The sequence below is a fragment of the Molossus molossus genome, unplaced genomic scaffold (genome assembly GCF_014108415.1).
Source record: "Molossus molossus isolate mMolMol1 unplaced genomic scaffold, mMolMol1.p scaffold_m16_p_8, whole genome shotgun sequence".
NCBI classification, from domain to species: Eukaryota; Metazoa; Chordata; class Mammalia; order Chiroptera; family Molossidae; genus Molossus; species Molossus molossus.
Genome location: NW_023425402.1, coordinates 95112061 through 95121183, shown reverse-complemented (window position 1 = coordinate 95121183; position 9123 = coordinate 95112061). Strand labels below are relative to the sequence as shown.

The 9123-nt window shown below is 44.1% G+C and overlaps 1 pseudogene; it reads left to right on the top strand.

Moving 5' to 3' along the window:
- Window positions 1-355: 355 nt before the first annotated feature.
- On the top strand, window positions 356-1468 carry LOC118620775 (annotated as a pseudogene).
- The last annotated feature ends 7655 nt before the right edge of the window (window positions 1469-9123 follow it).

Genomic DNA, 9123 nt, shown 5'->3' with positions numbered 1-9123 from the left:
GTACTCTCCTCCCACACTTGCAGAAGCCTTGCCAACATGCACCAAATCGTGATGCCATCAAACACCCAACTCAGCAAAATAACTGGATTCTGACAGAGTCTGTGCCCTTCGTTGTCATTCATTTTCCCATGAGGTTTAACTACAGTGGAGAATTCTCTCCTTTTCTCCTCGAACAGACTTGAGTGCAGCATATTCAAATTAGATTTCTCATCACATTTTATTAATTACCATTTCGCATCACAATTTACTAATTGCACTTTTGTGGTTTAAATGTGAACATCAGTCCCTTATTAGACATATTTTACTGAGTTACTACAATGTGCCAGCTGATGCTCTAGATGTTGGAGACACAAGGATGAATAAAATGTGGGGGGCCGGGGGCCAGGGCCAGGGCCAGGGCTCTCCGGGCTTCGGTGAAGCCGCCGCGGGCCCCGTTCTCTGGCGGTCGCTGGAGTTTGTGCTGATCGTTGCTGCCACCCCCTCCTACCCCCAGCGCTGCCTCCTCCTCTTCCTCCTCCTCCGCCTCCTCCTGGGCCGGGCTGACCCCTCCCCGCCCAGCCGCCTCCTCCTGGGCTGGGCCCGGGTATGGTCCCTTCCTGGAGGCGCTCCAGCCGCCACCATCTCCCCATTCATCCTCGCGCACCGTGGGCGGCACAGGCACCGAGACCCCCAGCCGAGTGGTCTGCGGGAAGCCAGCCACGCGGGTCGCCGGTCCACAGCCTCAGGACCGCTGAGTGCCGGGCCGGAAGGCGGGCTTCCCCAGCGCAGTCTCCAAAAGACCTGCTGGGGCCGTAATTGCACCCCGCGCAGGGTCTACGTACTGGGGTCTTGTGCTGCTCCAGCTTACAACAGGTGGACCCATCTATCACCCATAAGGAGGAGTTTCCACTATTCCTGTGCTGGGTGGAGCTCTGAGTGAGTCAAAACAATGGGAATTCGGAAAACTCTTCAGCAAATATCTAGCGATCCTAGTCATCTCTGTGGTTTCTTCTGATTTCTGCCATTGGGTCAAAGGTTCTGTTACAGTTACTATGATGAATCCCTGGGGGAGATTTATAGATCCATTGAACATCTAGATAAAATGGGTATGAGTATTATAGAACAATTAGACCCTGTATCTTCTAGCAATTACTTGATGAAATACCATAAAACGATGTGTGGAAGACATCCCATTGGAGTGTTGTTAAATGCTCTCACACAGCTTCAGAAGAACGGAATGAATATGAGCTTTTCCTGTTTGAATTATGCCCAGTCAAGCCAGCGTAGAAACTGGCAAGACAGTTCAGTGGGGCACTCACGGTCCACTGAAGCTCTGCATCCTCAGGGATGCCCCCTGCACACACCCATGCTCTGTTCGGGTCCAGCCCAGCCCTTACCAAGCCCCTGGTCCTGGTTTGGGGGGATTCTGAAACTTCAAACTAATAGAACTTCCTTCTCTTCTTTTCGAGTAGGTGTAGTCCTGCTTTAATCTCAATTCATGAAGACATGCTTTATAGTTTAAGGGCAGTGGAAGGAAGGCTGGTATCAATATTTTGATCAAGAAAGATGGCAGTATAATGGCCCAGTTGTGGCAGTGTTTTGAAAGTAACTTGTAAAGCATTTACCATATCCTAAATTTGCACTCTTTGCAGACTTGTGCACATATATTCCGCTTTCAGAATGGTTTTGCAAATTGCACACAAACAAAAAAGTTGGAAGCTTTTTAACAAAGAAATTGCATTTATAAATGATCTGTATTAGAATGTAATAATTCTCCAGTTATAGTCAATTAGTACCCGTGTTGTACAACAGACACCTTCTATTTTAGTTGCTAATAAAGGGCTGCACAACTCAAAAAAAAAAGAATAAAATGATAAATGCTATGTTCCATAAGAACTTACATTTTGATGATCAGCAATAGTAGTTTTCTATTCTTTAAGGCACACAGCTATGAGACAGACAACAGTATGAAAAATTTCATACTGGAATATTGAATTATCCTGTTTCATTAATCCCAAAATACACATTTTTTTTTTTTTTACCTTAACCTCTCTGAAATCAAGACAAATCTTATCGTCAGCAGATTTTTATAGTCACTGTTATTAGTGACATTAGTGAGGCAAAACATGTCCCTTGATAATTCTGATAAGATCAAGAAAGTACTAGCACACTAACAATAACTAACATGAACAGCACTAATACTAGTAAGCAAATCTCACATTTCAGTCACTTAAGATACTAAGTGTGTATTTTTCTCTCAGTCTATTGCTGGTGTTTCAAGCACCACTTTAGAGAAGACACATGAGAGGAGGCTCAGCGGTTCCCTGTGGGTCGTTTTCATTCTGGCAGACAGAAGGGAAAGATATGACTGATCATGTGCAGGAGATTTGCATGTGCCAGGACAGGAACTGGCCCACATGACATCTGCCAACATTTCACTGGCTAGAACCCAGGCACATGCACATACTCCTGCAAGGCAGGCTGGGCAATACGGTTTAGCTGCAGGTCCTGGAGGAAGCGGAGATGGATTTGCTGACCAGCAGCTGGTCTCTTCCACCGGCATTCAGGATGAATCTCAATGCTCCCTCTCTTCCGACATTTTCAGGGGTAAAAACGGTTCATGAAGTGTCTGCTGATATCATCTTTCCCTTGCTGGGTGGAGTGGGGACCCTTTGCAGCAATATAGTAATGGGGAGACTTTCAGCATTAGGGAACAGTCCCACCATGTGATCTTATCAAATAGGAAAGGTCATTTTCCCTCAGACTCCACCTTTTTAGACCTGCAACTCAATCGTTCAATCAGTCGTTATTCGTTGACTAGTAGAAGCCGAGTTTATTCCAGATTTTCTCAGAGACACAGAAGGGAAGAACCAGCCGGTGACGTCCAAGAGATAATAACATGACCACAGGTTAAAAACTGACCCACATGAAGACCAGAGAACAATGCATTAAACTGTGCAATGTTGACTTTAAGTAAAAATGGTCTTTAAAGAACAAAGTAATTAGTGTCAGATAAAAGAATTTGTCATCCAGAATGTCAAGGTTTGAGGAAAGACTTGAAGTCATGTTCTAAGAAGTGGGCTCAGAATCACCTCTAAAGGCCAACTCTCTCTCTCTCTCTCTTCTTTCTCTCTCCATTTTCCTCCCTCTTCCTCCGTTGGGACACCTAAGCATGTGAGCTTCAAATGCAGATCAGGAGTAGTAAAGAGACCCTCCACTGCAGCCTGGTGTGAATGCGGCCACTAGCGAACCCTGCTTGGGGAGTCCTGTGCTTTCCCCAATGGATGAGCTGATCGCCGCCCTTGGTTTCCTACCCACTGGTTTTGTGCCTAAACTTACTTGGCCAGAATCTTAGCTAGCACCTCAAAATCCCTGAACATACTCATAGAAGTCTTTTAAAAGGTGCGATCTGACATCAAACTTTAGCTAAGAATGTGAACACTGAGTGGCAAGGAGAAGGTATTCTAGAAGGTGGGCAGAACAGGCAGAAAGGCTGGGAAGCAGGAGCGAGGGTGGGACATGGAACGCATTAGCGGTTTTCAGAGTCAAACCAAAGTGCACTGCCCGGCTCTGAGCTGGCCTGGCCTTGACAGACCACGCACCCACGAGCAAGACTCAGCCTCAGCCAGGGCAAGACCATGAATCCTTGATCTTGCAAACCCAAGATAGAGCATGAAAAATAGGAAACTCATCTGATACATTGCATTTGCTTAGTATATGAGGTTTTTAAAAGCTCATTCATGTTTGAACGTTCATTTACTACTCAAGATAACTCTCCGGAATGGGTATTTGTAGGCCAGTGAGGATTGGAGACACAGAAAGGTTAGTTTATTTGCCTGATTCTACATGGCTTATAAATAGGGTGACCATATCATTCATCCTCTGAACCAGGACATTTTTGAGAATGAAAAGGGATCTTAGTAACTACACTGGAGAGCAGGTGTGAGTTGGGACAATCCTGAGCAAACTGTGATGTATTTACCCTCTTCATTGAGGGGACAGAGTATACAAATGTAAGCATAGGGCTTCAGACCCCACATCTGATGTTCTTTACACTGTATCTGGCCTTTCAGACTAGTTGAAACTAAGACATTCTTGTGGAAAACAGCACGTAGTCCATCCTAGAGCACTATGTTTACGTTAAGCTTTTAACCGTTGCAAATAGTAAGTTTGCAAAATTTAAACCAATCCCCAAAGATGTTCAGTAAAAGTCACAGGTGTTTAATCCATACAAATGAAACAAACTGGGATTTAATTGCTGGTAATTTGGTGTGATAGTGTAAACCAAAGGGAATATAGATTTAATGGATTCTGTTCTAAACGTGGTAGAAGAAATTGGATGCAGATCCCATGCTGTGGTTAATGATTCATGTGAATAGAGGGAATTTGTACCAAGTGTGTGTGTGGTAGAGAGCTTTCCCCCTAGATTTGTGCATAGAGTGACCATGTAATTTATCATCCAGACCAGAACTCCTTTGAGAGCGAGACAGGGTTCTGATAATAATTATGTCAGGAGAGCAGATATAAATGTGGACCACTTAGGGCAAACTGGAATATACAGTCTCCCCCTGTGGGGGAGGGAGGACATTTCTCCCTCACCAGCCAGGACAGGCTCTAAACAGGGAGAAAACCAAGGTTTAAGCCACCTTTGTTTTTAGACGAAAGTTACAGCTCATGGGGGTTTTTTCCAGAAGATACAGTATTTCCTTTTTCTTAAATTAATATACTGCCCAGAAAACTCTGATTTCTGTAATTGTAGGAAAAATTCTAGGTGGTAAAACAGCTATAATTCTGGGAAATGTTTTTGATGGTCTATGATGCAAATGTTTAAATTATATATCATTTAATGTTTATTTACTTCTTAATATGTCAAAACTAGACTGTAACAATGTTACATTAAAAAAACTATTTCATTCAATAATACTTATGGATAATTCTTAGGAAATAAGCTACCAAATATTGAGGGAAATGATCAGTCATTAGACTGAACAAGCAGGCTATTAATGCAAAGATTAATACAAACAACTTGCATATAAACAGTGCTCAAATTATTACCTACATTCTTAGATTTTTTAGGTCTTACGAAAGTGCAAAATAAATATATTTTATATATTCAATAAAATATAAACAGAAAACTGTATGCAAGAGAAACAATTTTAATATTGACACAATTGCAAATACTGGGCATCCTTTGTACATCTTTTTTAATATGCAGCTCACTTTGGTCGTATCTTTTTGGAAGTCTGAAAGTAGAAATCCTCTACTCCTAGAACAATTTTAACCACAGCTTGTCTGGGTCTGATCACCCCAGGAACCGCAGCATGTTTTTGGGTCTCACCCATCATATTCTTCATGGCTTCTGAGGACCAAACAAAGATGTGAGCCGTTTGACTCCACATTTGAATGGGGCCAAGATGTGATCATCCCTTGTGCTTCATGTTGCCAGTGGACACGTAGACACTGCTATGAATACTTGCTGCCAATAGGTACCCCAAACACTCAAAGACTCAAGTGCAAATAGAATAAGAAGATATAGAAATAGCTGTAAAACTCTATGTATGCACCTCAAACACTTAGAGACTCAAGTACAAATTGAATTAGAAGCAGAAATCACCCCAAACCAGCACTACAGTGAAAATAGATGAAGCCTAGCCCGTGTGGCTCAGTGCACTGAGCGTCATTCCATGGACTGAGAGGTCCCGGATCAGTTCCCAGTCAGGGCACATGCCTGAGTTGCGGGCTTGATCCCCAGTAGGGGGCATGCAGAAGGCAATTGATCAATATTTCTCTCTCACCTCGATGTTTCTATCTCTCTCTGCCTTCCTCTCTCTCTAAAAAAAAATCAATTAAAACATAGTTTAGAAAAGAAAATAGATGTATAATATTATTATAAGGGTTACAATAATAATAGGGACTGTCCTTATTCCTTGGTTGTGGTAATGTTTCTTCTATCAACTTTAACCTGAAATGTTAGGCCAGTGTTGGTTTTCTCAGAAGCTGGGACTCTGACTCACAGAAACTCCACCTCTGGGAGCCCAGAGCCCAGGTGACTCTTGCCTCTGAAGGTACACAGCATCAGGGCGACAGTGGGTTTTGCACATGCCAGATGCGCTCCAATGTTTATGATTGCAGAGATGCTTCGTTGGTGTGTGCTCCAGTTATCTTTGCAACAAACCAAACCATTGTTAATTTAGCAATGTAAAATAATCATCACTCTGTTTACAAATTCTGTAGATCAAAAATTAGGAAAGGGCACAGTTGGGACCATCGTTCCCTGTCCCACGTGTCTGGAGACTCAGCCTGAAAGACTTGCACTGCTGGAAGGAGGCACACCTGTGAGGAGGGTAGCCACATCTTCACTCACGAGTCTGGGCTGAGATGCCTTGATGACCTGCTCAACAAGAGCCATCAGCAAAGCACCTTTAAGTCGTTCTTCATATGGCTTGTGCTTCTCATGGCATGGAGACTGAGTCCTGGTGAGAGTGTCCAAGAGGGTTGCAAGAAGACTCGGTAGAAGCTGCATAGCTTTTTCTAAGCTGGTCCCAGAGATCACAACCTGGCCTGTGACTGCAGTTATAAAGCCAAGCAAATTCACATGGAAAGGACACAGATGCCACCTTGGGATTCTGAGGCCATGTTTTCAAACTGACATGGATCATATTAGCAAGCTTGTCCTATTTCTTGAATCCTCATTATCAGACAAGCATTTGACTCTACTCATTAGAACAACCACAGTAACAGCTATAATAAACTTAATTTTTAAATATAAAACAAGCTGCCCTGGCCAGTTTGGCTCAGCAGTTACAGCGTTGGCCCATGGACAAGAGAGTCCCGGGTTCGGTTCCCGCTAAAGGCATGTACCTCGGTTGCAGTTTGTCCCGAGCCCCAGTTGGGGTCTTGTGGGTGGCAACCAGTCCATGTGTCTCTCTCACGTCGATGTTTCTCTTTCTCTCTTCCTCCCTCTCTCCCTCCGGCTCTATCTGAAGATAAATGCAAAAATGTCCTCGGGTGAGGATAAAAATAATAATAATTAAAAAATATTAAACCAGCTAAGAGATGATTTATGTAATAGAAAGAATATTGTTACCAGTAGTTTCGGTACCTGGAGAGGGGTAAATAGAGCTGAGAGTACAGGGAGTCAAGAATATACTGAATCCACTCACCAACTCAAGGCAACAATAGAGCAGACTCATTTGCACACTTTGTAAAAAGGAGGCAACATAATGTAGTCATTAAAAGCAGAATCTGAGACAAATTGTTACCAGATAATTTGCTCACTTTCCCCTTTGTATTCCCACTAATAGTGGAGCTTTGACAGTTGCGATCCAGCCTGCGGAGACATCCAGGGAAGGATATCACCACCTCTTGTTAATTAACCCCCTCTTTAGTCTGACAGCCTAAACAGAGGTTATTTGTCTCTGTTCCTTTTAGACTAGCTCTGGGTAAAAAGAATCTTCAATGAAGACAAATAGTTAAGTGGTTCCAGCAGCTTAAAGTGAAGGAACTATGATTACAGTCTTCATTCTTGGTGTCTGGGACCCTGCAGTTTGATAATCTGTTGGTTATACATAATACTTTGTTATTCTTGGTGGTAATGGTGGCATTTGACCCAGGGTTTTGATGGTGATAGAAATGATTGGGTTGATATTACTTTTCATTCTGGTCATCAGTAAGTAACCCAGAAAACTGAGAATGACTTCATCCCCATTCCACCAACCCCATTGCCTTTCTATCCAATCTAACCAGTAAAACCCAATTCTGTTCTTTTTGGTCCCAGTTGATGTACGTTCATGATTCAAAGGCTTGTGGTTTCTATGAATTCCAGCTTTGCCCTTTTCCATCTGTATTACCTTGTGCAAATTTCTCAACCAGTTTCCCTATTTGAAAAATGGCAAGGGGAGGACCGAAAAATGGCGGCGGAGTGAACGGAGCTACACAGACCGTCTCCCAGAACCAAACTGGAATTACAACTATAACACAGACAAATCGACGGGAAAAATCAACAGAAAAGCAGCTTGCGAGGACCATACAACGAGGGACACTGACTCCATCCCGGTAGGCTTGCGAAGGCGCGAGACTGGGCTGGGAGCCCACGGTCGGCAGCTCGGCAGCGGCCTTAGCTGGGAGCAGCGCCCTCGGGTCACACTCCCAGGCGGCCCCACAGCGCAGCCGGGACAGAGGCTGAAACAGCCACAGCCACTCACCTTGGGCTCCAGCGGAGGGAGGGCAGACTGGACTGGAACTGTGTCGGGACACTCGGGGTTTGGAGGGCGCTCAGAGCTTTGGCTGAGTGCAGCCACTCAGGACGGTGGCCACATTGCTCCATCCCAGGGCTCTGAGGAGAGGCAGCAGCCCCTCCCTCGGAGATCCAACCCCACCCTGTGGGCCATTGAAGTGCTAATTGAGGCTCACTAACAACCAGCATCTGCCCCACCCTCCTGAAAGCCCCTTGGCTGAGCACCAGAGGGAGTTTTTCAATCAACTGACAACCCAAAACTGATCAATTAACCTAGACTGCTAGCCTCCAGGCAAAAAGCTAGAGGATAACAGTACGTTTCCTGGGCTGGCAACTTTAACCAGGAAAGTAAGACTTGACAGTGGTGTTCAACGTGGGTCCTCCCTCGCTCATCTAAACACAGGAGAGGGAGCCACAAACAGCAGAACACCAACACCCACAGGGAGAACTTGACAGGCTCCAAAGCCCACAGTGATAGCTAAAATGGTGAAACACAGAAACAGAAGCCAAATGAAAGAGCAAGACACCTCCACCGAAGATGAGATCAATGTGGAGCAATTAGGCATGTTAACAGAGCTAGAATTCAGAGCCATGATCTTGAGGAAGCTGAACAGCATGAGTAAGGACATAGAGACACTGAAAATAAGCCAAATGGAAATTAAAAACCAACAAGAAGAGATAAAAAATGACATATCCAAAATGAAAAACACATTGGAAGGTTTAAACAGCAGAGTAGGGGAAGCTGAGGACCGGATCAGTGAATTAGAAGACAGGGTAGAAAAAATCAACCAATCAGAAAAACAAAAGGAAAAAACTATTAAAAAACAGGAAGACAGCTTAAGAGAACTATGGGACAACTGGAAACGTAATAATATTCGCATTATAGGAGTCCCCGAAGAAGAAGAAAA